This window comes from Tursiops truncatus, chromosome 2 (assembly GCF_011762595.2).
Source record: "Tursiops truncatus isolate mTurTru1 chromosome 2, mTurTru1.mat.Y, whole genome shotgun sequence".
NCBI classification, from domain to species: domain Eukaryota; kingdom Metazoa; phylum Chordata; class Mammalia; order Artiodactyla; family Delphinidae; genus Tursiops; species Tursiops truncatus.
In genome coordinates, this window is record NC_047035.1 from 52315610 (window position 1) to 52340993 (window position 25384).

Here is a 25384-nt window from a genome sequence, read left to right on the forward strand (position 1 = left end):
GATCCCCGTAGGGCGAGAGTGAGCGGGGACTCCCAAGAAGTGACCCACAACGCTGAGGGAGCTGGATGTCCACCCTAGGCTCTCTTTTCCCATTGGAGGAACTGTAAGCTCAGGGGAGACCTCCATCACAGTATGGTGCTAGCCTGGGGGAGGGACAAATGCGGTCAGTGTGTAGCTGCTCCTCTTACCTTTAGAATGCCATCTGCCTTCATCTTTGTAGTTCAAAGGGTGCTTCAGCCTCACCCTGTGTTCTAGGATTTTCTCAGTGGCATCTTGTCTATGAGTAGTTAGCTGTTGGTCATTCTCCTTGTAAGGAGAGCAAATTCAGGAATGACCTACGGCACCATCTTGGTGATGTTGAAACTGTGGGTTATCATTAGTGAAATCCGTTTTACCTGTAACCTGCCTTCACTAATCAAGGTTGTTTTAATTGCTGCTATAAAAGACTTGCCTGTCCTTCAGGCAGCACATAGCCTAAACAGTAAGATGTTTGCCTGAGTTGTTTTCCAGGAACTTGGAGTCAGCTGTGTCTGGTTTGAGCTACAGAAACTAGACACAGCTGACTATAATAGTTACACAATTATTGCTCCCTTTTCCAACACGTTTCCACATGCTCCCCACACCTCAACCTGATTCTTTATCCTCAAAATACCCCGAGCCCCTTGCCTTCAGGGAGGCTGATTTGAGGCTTATTCTCCAGTTTCTTTGCTTGGTTGCTTTAGGAATCAAGCCTCTCTTTGCAGTAAACCTCAGCGTCCCAGCGTTTTGGCTTGCTGTGCATTGGGCAAAATGAACCTAATTTGTTAACAGTATCACTCTCCTCTGAGCCAGTCATTTTGAAGTCTATTTTCATTCTGATGTGTTTTTAGTTCAATACAACTCTGTTCCTCTCTTCACTTATCTATACACACACACACACACACACACACACACACACATCTATCTTGTTTCCATCCACCCTCATAGTTGATTTTTGGACTGATGTAAAATTTCTTGACCAAACACTAGATTGTCTTACCTCCTAAAAAATCACTTCACATGAATGTACATAGGCATGCACAATGCACCAAAGAATAAAAGCAAACTTAAGAACTTAAATGCTCATGTTTTAGTGATGCAACTTGAATAAAACAAAAATTCATATAACCTTAAGTGATGCTAGTACAGAGGAAAAGGGATAGTTACTGAGTTAAATCAAGCATCTTAGAGAAAAGTATTGGGAAAAAAAATCTCCAAATACAAAGCATATCTTGCCATTTCAAAATATTAAACACAATAACATAATTATAAACATAATCCCCAAACTCAATTCTAATACCTTACTGTTTTGAAATAAGGATATTTTTTAAATTTTTCTTGGATTTAGCTTAAATAAGATATAATTATCAAGTAACAATATGTTTATAGTACATATTCAGCATTATTAATTTAAAAATATAATCCTTTAACTTTCTATGTTAATTTGTACTATGTTTGTGTCTCCTAACAATGGTGCTTTTTGTTTTTATCAGGAGGAAACAACTTGACATTTTGGATATTAAGAAATACTTGCTCTTATGAAATAACACTTTACTAAAAATATAATTAATTAATTTTTAATTTAATATTCAAAACATATAAATATATATCATTATAATCTTTAATGAAAATCAATGTATATTAAAGACCTACTATGAGCCAGATATTTTGCTAGTTACTGTGATAAGAAAAAATGAGATCCAGGATCTGCTTCACAAAGCGTAACACCCAGTAGGGAAACTTAGATATAAGAATAAAACATTTCAATAAAGGAAGAATGAGACATCCTGAGGGATCCCCCAAAGTGAGAGACATGAATAGTGATTGGAAATTATCCTGGAAAGTTTAAAGAAGAATTAATCATTTGAGCTGTGTTTTAAAGTTTAAAAAGTTTTCAAAAAGGAGAGAGCATAAAAGGGAAGAGAGAAACATGTCTAGTGGAAAGAACTGCTTAACCTCAAGGACAATGACAAGGAAATGAAGGGCATGTGCAGCTTCACCAAGCTCACCTTCCTCTAGGGCATGACGCATACCAAGTATGACAGTGGAGAGCAAGCCATGAACGGCAAGGCGGTGACAAACTGAGTAGATTCTTGAATGCCAGGCAAGGAGTTTAGATTTCCTTGCCTGGCATTCAAGAATGCCAAGTGTTTCTGCTTTAGAAAATGTAAAATGTCATCAGTGTGTGGAATAAATTGAAGGTAGGAGAAAATAATGGCAGAGAGACCAGTAAGAAGACAACTGCAACAGTCAATGCAGGGAGCAATAAGCACTTGAATTCTTATTATGTCTTTGTGAATTTAAAGTAGGAGAAATACGTAAGAAACACTTGGTATGTCCAGATCAAAATCGTCCATAGAGCCTACATAGAATAGACTAGCAAATTTCTTCCCAATAAAGAAGTTTATTGTTTGACTAGGTGACTTTCTACTTTCATTTGAGAACTTTTATGAGTAAATAGTTTGTATTTACTAAGACACAAGTAAACAAAAACTGAATAAGATGTAGAGAGCAAAGTTTTGGAGACAAGAAACAGGCTTAAGTAAAGGGGCAGTTATTACAAAGAAGAATTCTAATGTACTTACCCAAGAACTGAAGAGCTCCCTGCAAAGAAGGGAAGACTATGCTGTAGGAAGGGCTGTGCATTTACAGACACTGACTTGGGTGCCTTGAGAGCACTCAGGCCTTGAGAGCACAGCAGCTGGGAAGTTGCCACTCACGCTCCCTGTACTTCTGTAGGATTGGCCCCTCACCTGTTGACAACCACAGTGATCCTGACCCACATGTTCTGCATGAGCCCCACTGCTGGCTTCAGCACTGTATGCCTACTCTCAATACCCATCCAAAGTGATTTTCCCAGACTTCCATTATCTTCCAGCATTTAAGGAGTTGGGGTTCTGTTTATACCAGTAGATTGTTCCGGTGGTGAATGCTTTGCTCTAGACCAGGCCTAAGACACTTAGAGCAGAGCAACCCCACATCCATTAAAACACAGAAGGCAGATAAAAATTGTAGTGTGATTGATGAGCAAGAGCATTCTTGACATCCAAACAAGTTTGTATTTCTTAGGAGGGAAGTAGGCTGTGGGGATTTAAATGCCTACATTAAAAAAAATTCCACCAAGATATGGTGTTATTATCTTCCTGTGCAAATTTTTTAAATCACCCAGAAGTTTAATGTTTATGGAAAATTTATTCTCATTTCTTTATATTCATAATAATACAATGTATCAGCTGTTTATTCATTACAGACAGTTGGTTCATGATCAGTTTGGAAATAAATTTGAAAAATCATGGTGCTGGTTACCAACAATAACAAAAAAAGAATATAACACATAAACTAAATTTCTGATAAATGCATACTGTTTTTTCTTAAATAATTTATTTTAATTAGTCATTCATAATGAAAGAATATTTAACTTTCCTTTATTATGGAAATATTCAATCAGAATATTTTCCATAATTTTGTAAGTACTTAACTTCTTAAGTTTTATAATCCCCAATTGAGCTGTTGTTTTAATACAGTTTAAAATTCAAACAACACTTTAAAGATGACCTTATTCCTCAAAAAGCAGTTGTAATAATATTTTATTATTACCACCATTATCAAGATTGAATTCAACACATTGGGACAGATGAAAATAATTTGTCCCAAAAGATAATTCATTTTGAGCCAAAGAGTAGACCTCATTTGAAATGAAAGATTAAAGCAAGGATTTCTACCCACCAAAAGGGATGTATTTGCTAAAATAATAGAAGTGAAAGAACAATAACTTTTACATCGATTTTCATTCATAATTCTCAAATTTACAGGAACTGGAGGGTGGAAAATAGAAGGTAGTTGTACATAATTCTTATGTATAGACATATGAAAAAACAATAAAATAATATGTTTCTTAAAAGAGATTAATATACATTAGAGTAGAACCTACTACCATTTCCCTCAGAATCTTACACACATAGTATAATCATCAATAGTTACAGTAGAAACATAAAAATAAAGTGATTCTTCAAGACTGGTATACAAAAACTAAAAATCTTAATATTTTGTATTTCTAATTTTCTAGTAATATATTCTAGGCCTTATGAATATAAAAAGTTTACTAAAGGGCTTCCCTGGTGGCGCAGTGATTGAGAGTCCGCCTGCCGATGCAGGGGACACGGGTTCGTGCCCGGGTCTGGGAGGATCCCACGTGCCGCGGAGGGGCTGGGCCCGTGAGTCATGGCCGCTGAGCCTGCGCGTCCGGAGCCTGTGCTCCGCAATGGGAGAGGCCACAACAGTTAGAGGCCCGCGTACCGCAAAAAAAAAAAAAAAAAAGTTTACTAAAATTCTTTGAAAATTAAAAGGGATCACATTATTAAATAGGGGACAGATTTTCAGTGTAAAAATTTCATTTATTTCCCACTTTCTAATGTAAATATTCTGAGAAAATCCATTAATTCTAAATGTCCTTGTATGAGTTTGTCTAATGTGCGAGATTTATATAATTTCACTCTCTAGAAATAAGCTAGGAAGAAGAAAGTAATATATGGTTTTAATTTTATAGTGAAAAAAATTCAGGAAAATTGTTTAAATAATGATATTTTAAAATAGCATAATATAGCCACTAATAGAATACCTACAAATTATTAAAGGGTAAAATAGAAAAGAAAATTAATACTTATAGTCAAAGAGAAGAAATACAAGAAAATTAAAAACTCAAATACGTAAAATGACAGACCAACATCAGTTACATCAGTGCATGTAAACATGTAAGAATCCCTTATTTATAAAGAAGCTCTCAGATTGATCTAAATAATAAAGCTATACACATTATATAAGAGGCAGATCTAAACAGTACAGGATTATATCACTATGAAAGAAGAGGAAATGAAATATCTAATAAAAAGGGATCAGTTGAATTCATTATACCTCCACAAGATATACTCATTAAAATCATGTCCTTGAAGAAAATATAAGGTTATAGGAAAATGTCCCAAATATAATGGATAAAAAAGATATTCTAATATCATAATGGATATTCTAAATATAATACATATAAATATGTCTTGATATTAAAAATAGCTCAATATTTAGATATTAGCTATTATAGGTAGCTCAGTATATAGAGATATAGAGATTATAAATAGTACAATATAGAGAGATATATTATATATTTACATAACAAGGAAAACAAGGATACACACCAAAATATTAATAATAATTAAAGTTTAAAAATAATTAAATTAAAAAAATAAAAAATTAATTAAAAAATAATTAATATGACATTGCCATCATATCTGCATAATGTGATTGGTGGTAGTCTTCAAATTTTTGGTGTTTTCCAAATTATGCTTCCACCAGATTTTGTTTTTATAATAGACTTAAGGGTGAGGAAGGTAAGATACATTTGCTTTGTTTCTATTTAAAAAAAATGGGTAATCATATAAAGAAAGAATTTTACAGTCACCTCCTAGACTCAAAATTCATTGACACTATTTTGTTTTGTAGGAAAGCATTAGTTAATGTTTAAAAATAATTAGAAAGAAACAAATTACATGTTATTTTGCCCCAGATTTTTATTTGTTAATATTTGGCAATGTTAGATTCCATTATATAATTACAACATTCTAGATTTCTTGTGTTAGAACATTACTTCAGTCTAAGAAGATCAAATTTAACTATAACAGTTTAACTATCATATGCTTATTAAAGGATCATTTGGTAATGTTTTATACTTCATGTTGCACCCTTAGCTTTATGTAGAGTTATTCCAGCTTATAAATATCACCTTACACCAGGGTTTTCCAACACTGACAGTATTGACTTTAGACTGGATAATTCTTTGTTGTGGGGTGCATTTCAGACTTGCCAGTCCTCACAACCCCCAATCATGTGAACCAATTCTCTCTCTCCCTCTGTGAGAGTGTGTGTCTCCTATTGATTTTGTTTCTTTAGAGAATGCTGACTTATACAGAGCTTGGTACCAAGAACAGTGGTTCTAGAGGAACAGAATCTTAAGAATGAGTTTTTAAAAATTGGTTCTGTGATTTCTGGAATTGGTTCTCTAATCAGATTAGATTTAAAGGCACTGATGACTATATTTCCAGTGATAAAGAGACCAGTGAGTAGAGAGATAGAGACAGAGGCAGAGATAGAGTTATTATAGATATATCCTAATTTTTCTCTTTCTCTGGAGAACACTGACTGTTACAGTAGCCTAAAATCAAGATTGCAATCAAGTTGGGATGGAAAATGGAAAAAATGGTGCAGGAAGATCCAGTTGCCTTTGATATTCTCTCCACAGCCCCCTCTAGACTCTAAGATCTGAATAATTAAAACCCTGGGAATTAACCCTTAGAGAAAAGGAATTTCAGAGAATGATGGGAAATTCCACTAAAGACACGGTCATGTGGATTGTCAAAAATGGAAGTATATATTCCTATTTCAGATTCTCACCATCCTAATATGCCTTCCTCATTCATCCCCCACTCTAAACTTATGCAGAAATGCACCAACCAGGGATCAAACTTTAATCCACCTTTGCTCTTTTCCTAAAAGGAATATAATCTAACCAGAAAAACTAATGGGACCTCCAAAGAACACAAACCCTAGAGAAGAAAGACAACAAACTGAGTAATAATAAAAGGTGAAGAAAAATTAATGAACCTGAGAGAATAAGAAATTAAAATAAGCAAAATAAATCTCTTCCTCGAAGAGATCAGGAAGGCTACTGTAACATGGAGTGAAGTCAGATCTTTATAAAAAAAAGATAGTCCAACTGTTATATATAAAATACAGAATATCTAAAATGAAAATATCAAGTATGAATTTAGTGGCAAAAAAGCAAGTCACTAAGTTAAAAGATCAGGTCAAGAAATTCTCCTAGAAAGTATTAGAAACAGATAAATAATGTGAAAAAAAGTTAAAGATATAACTGGTAGAAGTAGATGCAGCAATATTGAAATGATAGATGTCCTAGTATGTGAAGAAAAAACATAAAAAGAAGGAAATATTTTAAATAATAAAAATTCACAGTTCCTAAGAATTAAGGAAAGATAAAAACTTCAAAAGAATCTCTCAGTCATGCACACACACACACACACACACACACAATCTAGATAAATTAGAGTGAAATTCAAGAATATCTAAAATAGTGTGGCAATTCTCCAAGCTTAGAGAGTGGATCTGACTTTAAAGCAAGTATCAGATTGATAGGATGAATCACTGACACTGTAGGCAAGGAAACAGTGATACATCATTTTCAAGTTACTGGGGAAAAATAAAAATAAGTTAATGGCATAGTTTTATACTAGCAAATTCTCATTTAGAGAAATAGACAAAATAAAACTATTTTCAATCACACAAAGTCTCAAAAGTTTTAAAATAAAAAAAAAACTACATGAAATTATATATGGAGGAAATAGCCAAATAAGGACAGAAATAAATCCAAAAGGATGCTAATTAATAAAAGTTTATTAACATTATTAATGATGTAAAGGTGAGAAAGTAACTTACTAAATTGACTACTATCTAAATATGCAGTAAACAAAAACAGTTCAAAAGAACACATAACTAAACTCAAAATAATACCAAAATTGTGCTTTGGGAGGTTGGGGTAGAGACTAAATAATCAGGAAATACCTGCATGCCAGGTATATGGAGAAGGAAGAACATTTTATATCAAGAACGTTATAAAGAAAAAATATTTAAATGACCTTAATAAATTAGATACCAAGTGAAGCACAAAAAGTAGAATTTATAAATTCTATATACCTGCCAAAGAAAATTGTATCTATTCATTTATTAAAATAAATGTAAATGAGTTAAGGTAACTTACCAAAATAGAAATTCTCAGACTGAATTTATAAAACCAAGATCCAGCATTATGTAGTAAACAAAAAACTTTGAAAGAAGTGGGATTTTAAAAAGCTTGATAGTTAAGGAACGGAAGAAGATATGCAGAGAAATAAACCAAAGGAAGGCAAGAGTAGAAATTTTAACACTAAGCCATCATGAATGACCAATAATAGAAGGAGCTCTTAAATATAAAGCACCTGTAAATAAATGGGAGAAAATCTTTATGACCTTGCGGGTCACAGTTTTCTTTGACAAACCACAAAAAATCACTAATCATTAAATTAACATTTAGACTATATAAAGAACTTTTACAATTCACTACTTAAGACAAACCCAATTAAAACAAACGGGCAAATTCTTGAATGGACACTTCAAAAAAGAATATATAAGAATGGCCCGTAAGCATATGAAGTATGCTAAATATCATTAGTAATCAGGGAAATCAGTTAAAACTACAAAAAGATGCTACTTCAGACGCAGTAGAATGACTAAAATTTTAAAAACTTGACAACACCAATTGTTGGCAAAGATTTGAACCAACCAGACTCTTGAATTGCTATAAATTGTACAACTACTCTGTAAAATTCTTTGGCAGTTAAGCACCTATTATATGACCAAGCAATTCCACTCCTAGATATTTACACAAGACAAATAAAAACGTATGTCAAAAGAAGACTTCAAAAAATGTTCATAGCAGGTTTATTCATATTTTCCCAAACTGAAAATAGCCCAAATGTTCATCAACAGGAAATGGATAAGCAAATTGTGGTATATTTATTTTATGGAATATTATTCAGCAATAAATGGGATCAATTACTAACACATGCAGCAATATAGATGATTCTCAAAAATATGTTGAATAAGAAGTCAGATACAATAAAGAACATACTGTGTAATATCACATTATGCATCAACTGCCTCAAGTGACAACAACTTCAGACAAGGAAGGGGCAACACTATCAGATAGGGAGGGGTTGCCTCTCCTGCCAAGAGAGGCTCAGTGACATTCAGACTTCAGGCACTAAGATGTATCTGGATCCCCCAGAGTACCCCATTTCAATTCTTAGAGTCCCACTGTTTCCCAACAGACGCCCCACACTTAAATAAGACATTTGGGGGGCTATGAATTCATCTAACTTTGTATCGATAATTTGGCACCTCAAAGGATCAGACTGTTTCTGGTTTTTGTATGTTAATATTATGCCTTCAAGGATCGGATTCTATTAGGGGCACCATAGAAGACCTCTTATCTTGTGATAATTCAATGAGCAAGGATTTTTAAAGCTCTAAGCTTATCATTTTATTTTTCCTATAAATCCTCTAAGGAAGCTAAAAATATCCAGCTCAACCCACAGTCTTAATAATAACTTAATAAGCGCTTCATTCTAAGTGACTCCAGGCAATAATATAAGTAGAATTTTCACAAATATGTACCATATACTACCATTGCATAATTCTCTGGTCTTAAATTCAAGTATCTGGAGGGATATTTACTATTTTTAAGCCCTGCCAGATCAATTTAGCAATCTCAGCCTTCTATTTTCTTTAGAGTCTGACCTTCAGCTAATATTTACTCTATCTATATTTAGTGCAAGAAGAAAGAATCCATTCTAGCTAATTAAACAGAAAGCGTTTTATTGCAGGGTATTAAATGGCTTAGAGAATTTTTGGAAGGGCTGATGAGACAGATTTGGGCCTGAGGAAGGAATGGGCCAAAAGCCACCCCAAAGAATCAGGCCTCCAACTGCTACTCTAGCCAAGATCAGGTGGCTGCCTATCGAATTGGAAAGCTGCCACAACAGTATCCCCTGCTACAATGCATATTACCATTGCATGAATGAGCTTAAATAAGATAATAAGAAAAGTATAGTATAAAAACTGCATTAGTTTATAAGAATTTTTCCGTTTGTCAATCCTTCACACCAAATGGTAACTGAATGCAAAGTATATGAATACAGTCTAGTGCAGCAAGTACCAATAGGTGGCACTCTTTCCCTGAACATAATACCATTCACTCCCACCTTTCTCCTGGGCTGTCTGCCAGGTATTGGAAAGGCTTAATGTGTGATTTTCTCCTATCTTTGTATATGTTGCCCTTAACTCAATAAAATAGCATAACACAGGATTTTGAGGAACACATCCATCACCTTGTATCAAAAAATTCTGTCCAATGGCCCCTGTTAGAAACTGCATTTTTAAAATGCATGTCACAAGACCAACTATTCTATTCATTGCATGATATGCTTCTTATCGCAAGAACCTAAATCATATCCAGAACATGAAAAGCAAAACAGCTGGGCTAAAGTAATTTTAGGTTTTCTTAGTTTAGAAAGCAGTGGGAATAGTTGTAGAATCAACCAGGCTAAAATATCTATCAAAGAAGAGGCTCTTGGCAGCTCAACCAAAGATATATAAAGTTACAAGGAGAGAACTCTAAAAAAAAAAAAAAAAAAAAAAGAAATAAACAAACAAAAATCCTCACCAAATGCTTCACAATAAAAAAAGCAGGAAATTCTCCACTTGCCTTGCAAATGAATCCGATGCCATGTTACCATTAACTGGTCATTTAAGATGTTTCCTGGCCTTTTACTTCCCTTCCACCACTTCTATCAATTCTGAAAGAGCCCTCCCAAACCACCCAACCCACTAATAAAGCAGCTAGAGTAAGAGAACAAATGTGGCAAGAAAGAGATATGTCAAACATTAACTGCTCCTTCTATTGCAGATGTCTAAGTCCAGGGTAGGCTTTCCCCACTAAGCAGGGGGAAAGATTTGAATTATGTAAAGGTTTAAGTTTCCTATTTTATTATCTCAAGTTGACCAAAAAAGTATGGGATATGTCTAATATTTCACCCAGAGCCAGGAAAGAGGTTTCTACATAAAGAAATCACAACACCTGAAGTTGGAAAAAAAAAAATTGTCTTTTGTTTGAATCCTACTGTGTACATCTCATTTAACAAACCACTTACCTTACCCTAGGTGATACTTATCTTAGATGCTAGGCTGTTTCCAATTCTTCACTTTTCAATGATATGATCACACAACTATGGCCATGGTATAGCTTTATTATGGGCAAAATATACTTGCCCTCATCTTGACATTGACTTGAACATGGAATTTCTTCGGCCAATGGGATGTTAGTGGAAGTTGTAAGTAGAGGCTTGAAATGTGGTTGTGGAGTTTGGCTTGGCTTCCTTAACCCTAGTCATTTACCATGAGAAGAAAATGCCCTCAGCAAGCCACTGTCTCTCAAGCTGGATTGCACAATAAGATACATGGAGGTGGCCACATGCACTGGGTAATTGCTGGACCCAAAAGATTGAGCATAATAAGGTACAGGCCTGAACCTGAGCCCAATCTATAATCTAGAATTGGGCACCTGGAGCCTACTTTCTAGAATACAGCCTAGACCAGCCATGATGCAGTCACTCAATGATTCATGAATATGAAAATTAATTTTTTTAATTTTTAAACCACTGAATTTGTGAGTGGTTTGTTATACAGCATTATTGCAGCACTAGCTGACTGATACACACCTAAATTTCATTAAACAATTTTATTCCTGACTATAATACATTGCTATGTCTCATCTAGCTTAGCAAAATTAACAATGTATTGATATTTCGGGTGAGGGGTTGTTGAAAAATGTTAAAACCACTGTGAGAGAAATAATTAGAAAATGATGATTTTCATAATTAAAATAAAATATGGAATAAGATTTTAGCATACCTGACAATACATTTTCTAACCTTGCACAAATCTATCTTGCTTTTGCACAGTTTTTCCCTTTTTTGTTTTTTTGAAAGCTAGGTGAAAATGTCTTCATGAATATAAAACATCTAAACTATTAGTAAACTTATAGGGCGAATTCATCATTTGCTAGGATTAATTTTATCAAAAATAGTCTTTAACTAGAAGTCATATTAATTATACCAATCATCAAAAATATTTATGAAATAACATACATGCAAATTTCATGTATAAACTAAGTTTAATATATGATTTCTTTTGACCCTTACTACAATGCTGAGAAGTTCCTATTTTAATAATTATTTCTTTTTTACAGATAAGAAGACTGAGGTTAAGATTTTGCTAAAAATGTTAACACTCAAAATTTATTTGTTTACTATTTAAGTAAAATATGCTTTTAATATATTTAATAGATATAACTGAAAACATTTAAAAGTTTTAGAACGGATAATATTATTTTCCCTCACTATTTTAAAACCACTTATCTCAGCCACTTTCCTAAACATCAGTACTCTACATGTGTCAAGGTGATGGTGGGTAAAATGCAAGGCTAAAGTTGCCATCAAAGAATTCCTTAGAAAAATCCTTCAAAGGAAGAATATAAACCCTATTCTTTAAAATGGAGACTACAAGAAAAGCAGTCTATTAAAACTGGTCCCCTAGAAAACATGTGTCCCCTAATGTACAGAGAACATTTTAAGGAAATAAATACTGCTAACACCTTTGTTAAACATAACAAGCAGATTACTCCATGTACTAACAGCAAAGTAACAGCAAAGGGAAACAAGAATGGCAAATTATGTAGGACCAGTGTAATTGCTGTGTGTGAGCTGAGAACAGTAAGGTCCTTTGCCTTTGAAATGTAACTACAACACTGTCTTGCTCTAATACCCCATAGGCAGCAGAATGATTGGAGCCAATATTAACTTAGACAGTTCTGGGGAGTCTCTGTTTAGCAACAGCTGTATGACTAGCACAAACCTAATATTGTAGAACTAGATAGATAGTGAAACAACACATAATCTTTTCGTCACAGGGCACTATTACATAAATGCATCTGTGTTGTTCATCTGAATGCTGCCAGCAATGGTTTGTTAGATTAAAACAAAAGGACTAAAGTAAAAACTACACAACATGCAATTGTAATGATCTTACACTCTACACAGGTGTGTTAGTGTGGAGCTTTCATCCACTAAAAGCCCGCTTCTATTTCCTTGTGAGGCAATAGATCATAGTGCTTAGGATTTGGGGAATTAAAAATCTGAGTGCAATTCTCAACTCAACTATTTACTACTGGTCTGACCAAAGGCAAATATCAACTTCCTCAATAGTAAAAGGAGAAAAACAATTGTGCATTCTTCAAAGAGTGCTTTGAGATATATCAACTAATATATGTTAAGCCTTTAACACAATAACTAAGACATGGTAAGTACTTGAATATACTTTGCCTTATTATTTTATAACCAATATCATCACTAACCCATTTTCTTATGCTTTTTCTCAGTGTTTGATGTTCCTCTCACTTCAGGCACTAGACCACTTAATTAGAATACACATATATCTAATGTGCTTAGGAAAAATGTGAGATGGACAGAAACGATGAGAAGAGGAGAGAGATATAGAAGAATCCAATAAAGAAGAAAGGTCAGTGTAATGGCCAGTAAGGTTTTCTGAGTTCAGAGAGCTGAGATGGTATAGTAGTTTAATAGGCCTAGAAATCAATCAGCACAATTCTCTCATTAAAACCCAATACAATATTGTTTGTTTTTCCTGCACAGAGAGACAAAAACCACCATTACTGTATTCATGTAGATCAGTGGTTCTAAACCCTGTAACAAATATTTTCTAAAGTTCCCTTTACTGCCTAAAAAGACATTTATGGAAAATATAACCTGAAACCACACATTAGAATAATTCAATCAAACATTATTAATGCAAATTTATTCATTATATTGATACAAGAGAATCAATATAATCTTCTAACTGTAAAGTAAAGAAAATATAATTTATAGTAAAATAATTGGCTACAATAAAAGACTTAATGAAGTAATTAGATTCTTGTACTTCCTTAGAGTAGGTTTGGATTTAAAAGGAGCTTACTCTATTAAGTGCAGGAAAATTCAAGAACAGAGATATGTGTGGATACTAAAATAAAACCGATGTTAGGCTAACTAATAGTTGTTAATTGTTTATAAGACTACTAATAACATCAATATGTAAGACTGTAGACCAATGATGTCCAATGTGGTAACTACTAGCCCCAAATGGCTATTGAAATATGGTCAGTGCCACTGAAGCACTGAATTTTTAACTTTATTCAATTTTAATTAAATTAGGTTTATATTAAAAACTAAATCAGTGTAAAATAGCTCGATGATGTTTACACTATTAATTACAGGTTGAAATGATAATTGGGGGATATAGTATGCTAAATATAATATGTAATTAAAATTAACTCCCCTTGATTATATTTACTATTTATAATATAGCTACTAAAAATTTTGAAATTATATATGTGGCTCTCATTTGTGGCTTGCATTGTACTTGCACAGCACAGCATTGCTATAAACAAAATGAGTAGTAAACCTCTGAGGATAATAGCAGAGTAAAATGGATTAACAATAAGGAATACCTCCAATTTGTTTCAATTTGTAATTTCTATAACCAAGACAAATTATTTCAATATGTAATTTCTACAACCTAGATTTATTTCTGCATTACAAAAATTAAATTACCTATATATACGATTTTAAAACAATCTTTATTAATGAAATTCAGTGAGAAACCTAAATTTTATCTATGCTATTAAAGGTGTTCCAAGTATGTTAAAAAGAATCTCATGTTTCCTCTGCTACAAATATATGTATTGATATTGGTCCTTTTGCAAGAATTACACTACAGCCCTGGCAGCCATTTCAACCAAATATGTTGTTGGAAATCTAGAGTAAGTTTTTCTTTCTGAGGAAGTGTGTATAAGTTTTCAAAGCATCCAAAACCCTTCATAATCAAATTGAATGAAGTGTACTTTGGCCCCAACATTGGTTTTCAGCTCAATTAAATTTTTCTGAAAATTTTGGCTAACCTGTTCTTCATCCGTTTCAAATGGATTAATTACCCAGTCCAGTTTTGTAAATTAAACCAAAATTTTAAAAAATCTAATCATCCTCTCTTTCTAGTAGCCATTCAAATGAAAGCAATCCATTTGCATTTATCTAACTTCTGCAAAGATGAAAGCTATAAAAATGTTTGATGCAAAAACTAATTTAAAATAATACATGTTCGTTGACAAATCCTACAATAATTCCATTCACTATGAGATTGATCTTCGTTTCTAGCATCTTATAATGGATCCCATTTAACTTTGCAAACATAAATATATCTGCAAGATATATTATTTTTTGATATTTGAATTGTGATGCTTAATTTTTCATTTAATGAATTCTTTGGTTATTTTAAATAATAAAAACATGTTTAACTTTACATTGAAGTCACCTTACTTCCAATTTCAAAATTCTTATTACCATTGCATAGTTTACTCTTAATTCTATTTGTAACATCAAATACAACATTCATTGATTTTGAAGTATTTTTTAATATCCCTGATGTCAGTAAATAATATAATGAATTACTAAACTACCTAGAGTTATTAATATCAGCTCTACATCTACTTTGTAGACCGCTCATAGCTGCTATTGAAGCAGTGGTATTTGGAAAGCAAATATGTTTTCACATGAGATTTTTAAGAGCTTTGTGAATTGACAATCTCTTTGTATCCATCCTCACTAATTTTGAAAGTAACATTTCTTTCACAATTTTTTCATCTTTAAGAACCTGACATATATATGAGCAGTAATGATTCATTTTCACATAGGATACTTCATTCCATGTATGAAAATTTGCTTGACTGCTGTTCATTATACAGTGGATCTTCAACATTTTTCACAATCTCATCAAGGCTTCTTGATACAAACTCATTGCTCAGTAAAACACAAGATTTCTTTTTTCATTTGAACTTCTTTCTATAAATAAAAATAACAGTCTCTTAAAGAGCTGGAAAGATTAATTTACTTTAATATTTTTTGTTTCATATGTCTTGTAATACATTGTGTTATTCTATAAGAAATAATGAAAACTTTAGTCCTCTGAGTAGGATATATTTAAAGCAGTCTGGTGACAGTAATACAGTTTTCAAACTTTTTCTATAAATTTCAGAAATACGCTATATCCTTGCTAATTTAATCAGTGTGTTTCTCTGCAAAATTTGCATTAAATTTCACTGGTTTTTATTGTTTCATTTAAAAATGGGTTCACAGACTAGGAATATGAGAAAGTGCTCAATTATTGGACAAACTACAAAATCCAATATTACATAATCAGCTGAATACCATTGATATGTTTTCTTTATATTTGACATTTTTAAGTAAGAATTTTGTATGTATATTTACATAAATAACCTCTGAAAATGTAAAAATTATAAATACAAACTGAAAATTTATGTTACATTCGTGACTCGAATATCACAAGAAACATTGTCATGGTAAAGTAATTTTCCAAAATGCAAAATGACTTTTGGCAAAATTCAAACAAAAAGATGGACAATGTCCCTTTGATATATAGATGAAATCCAGGAAAATTTGGTGTATATTAGAACCATGAAAAATATCTTGTATATGCCTATAGTGAGTTAGTTTCTAGGCTCAGCTAATTTTAAACAGCAATGAGAGACAATCAAAATTTGTCTCCAGAGAATTTTTTAAAATATGCAGTACTTCTCCATGCTTTATAGAGTGTCTAGAATTCTTGGTCTCTATCTACTAATGCAGCAGCACCTTTAATAATTTAGCGATCAAAGAAATGCCTCCAATAAATCTCCAAAAATTACCCGAGTGGGTGTGCTTCTGCCCCCAAAGAGAGCACTGAATAAGATATAGAACAGTGAATTCTGCTATCCATGTGAAAATTATTGCCACACTTGCCTCTCATCTGCTATTGTGTCCTTTTATATTCAGTGAGTAATTTTTGCTATATCTCAGCCTCTTTCATAAAAGCAGGTATTATTAAAAATTTAGTCTTTGAAGAGACTTCGGGGTTTGTCACAGAAAGATGATATTGGGAAACTTTTTACAAGTTTATGAGAATGAATCACGTTTTAGCAAACTTATGAGAATGAATTATTTTTCTTTCACTTCTTATATGTAATGCTCTCTGTAATGCTAGTTTCATATTTTTATACTATAACACATAATATATGGGTTCATCTTTACATATCTATTATATAAAGAAAATAATTTTTAGCAAATGTTACAGTGACCACTCTATATTTTATCATTAATAAACTCCACATAGCCTTCCTCCATGACACAAATATAAAAAAGGAATCATTGACTTGCTTCTGCAGCTAGCATTTGTGTCTTTGCCTCGGATGGAGAAGGGAAGCTAACATTTAATGTGTGCTTAACATTGGCAAAATACTAAAGTAATTGTTTAATCCTAACAACAATCCCAGAAAGCTACTTTAAAATGAAGAAACAAATCTCAGGAGACTGAATGACTTTCTCCAAAGCATAGTGAAAGTCAAGTTTAGTTAAGTCTTTCTACTCTACCACCTTGTCCTCCATCTTAGCCTGCATGCTCAGGGAGTGCTCCAAACTTATCCTTTTAAAATGACACCTTATTACTTGTAATAAATATCATAATTTTTTTCCCCAAACTATCAGAATGATTTTGGAAGTTGTGTTTCAGTGCATCAATTATTATTTTAATGTTCTGCCCCCTTTACTTATTGTCACTCTACTCAACTTGTCCCCTGTTGAAGCATCCTGCTAGTCTTAATTATGTGCCCTTCAATGTAATGAGCATGGTGGTTATGGAAAAAGTGATATATACATACTTCCCCTAAAATATGTTTGGTATAGTCTATGGATTAACAACATGGATTTTGAAAACCAATAAGCCAAGTTTACTGTGTTTTGCATTTACATGAAAATACTTATTTTCCTTAAGCAGGTAAGGTTAAAATTTATATACTATGATGGAAAAATTTTAAGGATCTTGAGGGTTTCATAATTAGAACCATGGGAAACTCCCAGTTCTGAAGGCTCATCAGAGCTATCGGTGTGAACTAAATCCATTTAGTTCTTTTTGACTAGTGTTTTTCAGTATTTTATTCCCCTAAGATTCTGTCTGTAGTCACATTTTCTTTTGAATACCCACAAATTATCTATTCCACTCACATTAGTTCCATTGAAAAGCAGTATTTATAATGTGATAACTTTGAAAGCTATTTATCATCTCACTCAGACTTTTATCCCTCTCTTACTTGTATCGACATTTCTTCTCACCTTTAAAGAGATAGTTTCAGCCCAACCAGGATATTCATTAGTCTTTGATGTAAACTTGCTTAGTCCACTTGCTCCTGTGATGATTTATACACTTTCTTCTGCAGTTTTACTTTGATAATTGGTCCAGTCAGTCTTTCTTCCCACAGCTTCTTTTCCAATTATGTTCCCTTAAATTCCCCACCACAGTGTAATTTTCCAATGTTAGAGGATAATCAACAAGTCCTTCCCCTGATTCTGCTGTAGATTCTCCAGTAGTTAAAATATGCTGCGTTATATTCCTAGGCAGAATTCTTACCCTTAAATTAAAAAATAGACTTAGAGCCATCTGTGGGGGCAAAAAAAGAAAGTAAAAACTTCCTGGCCTGGGTATGGGTACATATCTGGTGTTTATAAGAGTTGAAGACTGCCTTCAAGACCCCTTATTCTCATCATCATCATGCACTCTGTTTTCTCATTTTCCTCAACACTTCAACAATCTCGCAAACCTACCATAGAAATAAAAGTTCCTAACATTAATGTGGGAAAGCTGCATAAAATTGTCTCTTTTCCTCATTCTTATATTGAAAAGTTTTAAGTCTCTGTTTGTGGATGTGAACATCATGAGGCCAGATAACTGCTTTTTGTTGATATAAAGTTCTTTCACTCAATGAACACTCCATAAATGTTTGATTTTTATTAAGAAATTAGTTTGTATAACAAATACTAGTAAAACTTGAAAATAGCTGCTATTTTCTACCTTAAAAATACATACATATAAATTGGATGCTGCATGTATGTTTTAGTTTATGTGATGCTGATTGGGATGAAAGAAGGTGATAGGTAGAAATTGAAGGGAAAAAGGCAATGTCTATGATTTTTAGACATAAGAGGAGAAACTAACTGGAAACAGAACTGACACTGCCTGTTTTGACCATAATACAAAGCAAGTAGCTTGATTAAAAGGGAGAGAGTAAGAAGAAAATCAGATTACTGAACTTATAAATGAGGTATAATATCAAATTCTTTAATAGGAACAAAAAGTCTCATGCATTTAAGATATATAGCAAAAGCAGGTATAAAATTCTGAAAATCAAACTCACATTTATTAAAATCTAATATAAGGAAGTTAAAAGCAAGAATCCAGAAAATAACAAGTTATACACATAGTACAAGAGTAAAATAATCCTTAAAAAAAGAAATACCTTAGGGCTTCCCTGGTGGCGCAGTGGTTGAGAGTCCACCTGCCGATGCAGGGGACACGGGTTCGTGCCCCGGTCCGGGAAGATCCCACATGCCGCGGAGCGGCTGGGCCCGTGAGCCATGGCCGCTGAGCCTGCGCGTCCGGAGCCACAGCAGTGAGAGGCCCGCGTACCGCAAAAAAAAAAAAAAAAAAAAAGACCCTTAAGTGTAACTCACTTTATATTTGCAAACATGTATATTGGAATACTTTTGTATAATTAGAAATAATGACTGAAAGCAATTTTAAAACATTTTACAGATGGCTGTTCATAAAAAGGGGACCATAGAAAAACAAACATTCCAGTACAGATCCTCCACAAATACACTTTTACTAAATCACTTCCAATCCTTGCATCCAGGGCCACTGCAGCTTTCATTGATTTCTGTGGAATAGAGAAACCACATGTCTGCCTGTTAAGGTACACCTTATTACAGTGACTACTGGAAAGTAACGTGCTTGAACAAACAAACATACACAATATGTTCAAAATGTTAAATCTCACTACAAAAATAAAACAGAAAAAGATTCAATATCACTAATTCAATAATAAAGATCTAAATGCTTAATATCACAAATAAATACATGCACATTAGAACAATGGGATAGCATTTCACCTTATAAAATCAACATTTAAGATATGAATTAGTTAAATTATTTAAATGATTTATTTATTTTATATGACTCTAAATAATATGTTTTCAAATATATGTCATTAAAATAAAAATTTAACTGTCCATAATGTCAGAGTTTTTTAAAAAATTGTGTGAGCCTACAAAATTGATGCAAGTGAAAATAATAACCCAATGACCAAGGAGCCCATGTGTTCTGGATGATCTCTGAGCGGCTGTGGAGCAGAGCCCTCTGATGATCTATTTTGAACATATATCTGCAGAGAAAATTCAATGTTGTGTTGAGACACTGAAATTCTGAGGAATTACCTATCATGATTCAGACTCCATGAGAGTTTCAGTGCATATGTGGACATGTACCTCTCCAATCAGAAGATCCTGGCCTCTCCTCTCAAAATATATCACTTTCATAAAAGAGCAGGGCTTACTGAGATCACTGATATCTCCAAAGAATAGGGATTAGAGTGAGACATAAATTTAGGGTTTAGATTAAGTTTTAGTATTTATTACTTAATAGATTATCAGGGAGCAACAGCCTAAGAGGAGCATACTTTCTCCCAGCCTGAAGATGACTTATAACATTGAAGAAAAATACAGTTGAGTGGATAGAAAAATAAATTTTAGAGTCAAGGAAATCCTAATTCAAATATATGTCTCACCAGTTATTGGCAGTGTGAACATGAACCAGTTATTAAATGTCTTCAACCCCACTTTGCTTGTCTGGAAAATTTATTCCCAGAGTTGTTATTTGGATTAAATGAAATACAGAACAAAAGCACATGGGACAATATCTGGTGTATAATAAGAACTAGCGTTATCATACACTTACTAAGTGCTCAATAAATAAAAGTTAGCATTAACATTACCTTTATATGGTAGAAAGGATCACTGTTTTTTCTCCTGCTTTTGTCTATTTTCTTCTCCTCAAAATTCTGAAAGAATATTAATTTTTTCATGTAATTCTAATATATACTTCTGACCCGATTATATTTGTGATTAAATATTTAATTTAATCAAAGCTTTACAAAAATTAACCACTATTTAAGTTTTGACCTTAATACAGTGCCTGGCCCATAGCACGATTCAAAAAGTGCAGCTTTATAATTATTGTAACAAATCACTCAATATTTTACTCATATGCAATTTTAACACATTGAATAAATGGACACAAATCCTCTCTGTCTTTCATCATTCAACATGATCTCAAAATCTCAATCAAGCTAAACACTTACTCTCTGGACTTTAGGTTATAAGGGTGGAACCAAGCAGGAGTGCTTTTTGAGAAATGAGAGGCAGCTGAAGGAATGCTCATTAGTGCATTTATGATCTCTAACCATTTTCATGTCTTCCCCAACAAGCGTCTCTCCCAGTTTGCTACTGAGCTAATATAAATCCCACTCCTCTTCTGAGACCTGCTTTACAACAAACCGAATGTATCCAACTCACCGTTGTCTTCCTCCTACACTATTCTCATTTATCACTGAATTTTCAATGTTCCATGTCATGCACTATGTAACAATCTAGTGCTCTTTTTTTCTACAAAGCTATTTAAATTCTCATATTATTCTAAATGGTTTTATTTTGCTTCCACAAAACTCTTCTCATATTTCAAATGGGCTCCTTGAGAGGAAGAATCGCAAAAGTCGTATTTTTTTTCTTACTATAAAAGTATGATTTTTAGATGGCAGCGTGGTATCTTTTGAAAATCTGCTCTATATTGGAAGAGTTTAATGTCAAATGAGTTTGTCAACAGAATCTGGCAACACCCTGGGCTATGTTGGGTGTTTGTAGTGAGATATAGTTCTGAAACATTCTGGGAAAGCAATCACTTCTGCATTGTCTAGCCTGAGGAATCTGGACTCCACTCGCTCCTGTAGCTCACGGATCTCACCTGCTGGCTGTCATTTTAGGAAGGGCCTTGATTGCAAGTGGCCTTAGCTGCAGGGTAGTTCTGGAGATATATATTTTTCTGTTTTAATCTATTTTGTCTATCTTCCAGTTTTTCTGCTTTTGACTCCTGGGAACAAGAAGTATATATATATATTTACATTATATTTTGTTAAGAATTTAAAGTATCACGTGTTTATATGATCCCCGAGAAAGGTTTTACTTTTTTTCTAAACTCATAAAACCAATGTTCTGTTTTGATTGAGCCTCTTCAACCTGAGTTATTTCGCTTCTTTTTAAGTACATTAGAAATTACAAAGCTTTCCGAATCTCTCTTAAGAGAGATCTTAAGAGATCTCTCTTAGTAGGAAATACACTCAACAACTGCAACTAGGTCAGATAGAAACTCCCTGGAGGAAGTAGGAAATATATCTATCATTTTCACATGCTTATCACTAGGAACCCATCTGAAATCTTATTAGTGCCGAGTTTGGGGATTTTTTATTTCCCTTTCCCTTCAGCTAATGACTTATTTACATATTGACTTGTTCCATGAGATTTTTTGGGAAAAATAAAACAATAAATGAGCACTTGACTGGAGAATAAAACTGTATTCAAAAATATGTTCTTCTTATGAAAATCCTTCTTGTGTTGAATGAATAACTTTGAAATTATCACTGTGTCATGAAATAATCGCTAAATGACATATGGCCCCTTAATCAGCATTGTTCACTGCTGACAGGATCATAGAGTCATTGGACTTGCAAATGTAGGTTTTGACTTATCGTAGCTTAGTGTAATGTATGAAAATTGGTGATGGGGTGTTTCAAACCAAGAAAATTCAACTCTGATTTTACATGCATGGATAGTACTGGCCTGAGTGGCAAAAGGAAATCCATTACCCATTTTTCTGTTTTCTATTTTTGGGAAGTTTGTTTTGGATTTTTGAGTGAGATTTTGTATGGAATAAAAGATACATGCTAAACTTTCTTTTAAAAATTCTGTATATTTGAAGATAATGCTACTAATGATGTAGCTAAGATTATTATAGTTCTGATCCTCAACTACATCCCTCATGTGATTTGCAGAAATGCATCTCTCTCCAGAAAATACCAGCTCCCAATATTACTCTGCCACAATGACTAAGGTTTTCATAAATAAAAACACTGGGTTTTTTTTTTGTTGTTTCTTTCTCAGGCTCCGGACGCACAGGCTCAGCGGCCATGCCTCACGGGCCCAGCCGCTCAGCGGCATGTGGGATCTTCCCAGACCGGGGCACGAACCCATGTCCCTTGCATCGGCAGGCGGACTCCCAACCACTGCGCCACCAGGGAAGCCCAAAAACACTGTTCTGAGTTAAGATATTATCTCCATAAAATCAAATTTTTACCTGGAGACAGTAAATATTAGAATAAATTAAAATAATATCTTTTTCTAATAATTTGGTGCCAAATATAGAGTGCTATAGTTTTGTTTATGGCAGCTATATTACCAATATCAATAGATTTTACAAATATACATTACTGATTTAAAAGATATTAAAGATTATATCAAAAAAATAGCATCACATATATATTTATTACAGGTGAATAGAAACTGCCAAGCACAACACATATATATTTTGCTTGCATTACAGATACAACAAAGTTGCCTAAATTAAATTGCAGTGAAGAAACATTTTTTTGAGATAGCCTGAAAAACTGAACATGTGCCTTCTTTCACCTGTTTATTTTACTTAAATTTTAGTTATAGCATCCTGAGAGAGTTACTTTCTATTTTACAGAAAAATAAACTAAGTCTCACAGAGGTAAAATGACTTTCAGAAGTTCAAACAAGTAGTCAATGAAAGAGCTAACATTATAATTTTTTCTGTCTTCTATTATGGTGCATTTTCCATGAGTCTGTTGCAAATTGAAGAGAGTCAGATCAACCCATAATAAGAATATATGTTAGGTTCTCTGATAAACGAAGCCTACATTTCCATTATAATCTCTAAGAAAAGTATCTTTGTATAATGAGACAAATTTTGGCTTGCTGGCTTCCTGATTCCTGGATTACTGTGTTGCAATGGATCTCAAAATCTCAATTCATTGCCATGGTTGAGAGTAATATCTGGACACATCTGCCGCTCCCTGGGTTTGTTTCAGGGCTACAGTTCGGCAATCTCAGGTTTAAGAGATTGACTTAAGATTACCTAAAACCTGTAATAAATCAAGAATGCCATTATGGTTAGCCTTGCTCCTAAGCTTAAAGAAAAGGAAGAAATAAGATAAGAAGCCTGTGACTTCTTACCCTTACATTATCATTCTACTTATTTTTAACTAATGATCTCTCAGACACCATAGTTCAAAATATTTATCTTATCTCCAGTAGCACTTGTGCACACAAATCACGGAGTCCTTACTGATCACATGCCACTAACCAAACCTTTCTTTTTATGTGTCTTTTATCTCCTGAGTTAGAACAACTTGATACCAGAGTTATGCCTTTTGTCATTCATAGTACAGCAAGGAAGAGTCTTTACAAACTAAATTTTGAATTATTTCCTAATTTTTGATTATTTGATTTATTGGGTTTGACTTAATCCATGTAAAGTTTTAAAATGTTACCAACTTTAGAAACATCGTTTTTTAATGTATGTCCAGATAAAAGTGTTTAAATCATAGCACCTATTTTTTCCAATGATAATTCTTTCCATCTGAACTAAACACTGTACTCTAGCTGTTTCTCACAGGGGCATGGGTTAACAAGTCTGAAAAGACTGCATATGTATAGTACTATTAAACAAATAAGTAAATAATGGTGAATGCTGTGAGTTAAGCTTATCACTATTAGAGAGTGAGTCACATGTAAGCAAGGAGAAGGGGGACTAGAATGAAACATGTGGTAATGGATTAGAGTCAGAGACAGCTTTATGGATCCATATTTAGCTTGATATAGATACAGATATACAGATAGATAATTATACATATCTGTGCACATGCAAATTAGTATACATATAGAATTTCCTAGTTGTGTCATTTGAGAAGGCCTGAAAGCAACAATGACAGAAAATTGAGCTTACCTAGCTCCCAGATCTTTGTTTATAAAACCATCCTCCAGTAAATGGTATCAGGGCTCCTGAGAGAAATGGCTTAATCTAGGGGTGGGGCAGGGAACATACAGAATGAACCTGGAGCATCTTGTAATGCTAGAAAGTAAGGAAATGATAAAAAAAAAAAAAAAACCAGAAGGATTGGTGAATGCCAAATGGACACAGGAGCCTAACTGAAAGAGCTCCCAGTAGCCAAAGCTGGGAAAATTTGAACAATAAAATAACATAATATTAAATTATAACACAAAGTATAAAATAAATATCCATAAGTCCATATTAATATAAAAAACTGAATGAATAAATAAATGGTAGTGTATATATGTCCATGCCACTCTCTCACTTCGAGATCAGCTCAGTGCTTTGTGTCCACCTGGAGGGGTGGGATAGGGAGGGTGGGAGGGAGACGCAAGAGGGAGGGGATATGGGGGTATATGTATACATATAGCTGATTCACTTTGTTATATAGCAGTAACTAACACAGCATTGTAAAGCAATTATACTCCAATAAAGATGTTAAATAAATAAATAAATAAATGGGAGAGAAGAGATAAATCTACTTTACCTAAGAATTCCAAATAATTTATGTAGCTATTCCTCCTTCAAGGAG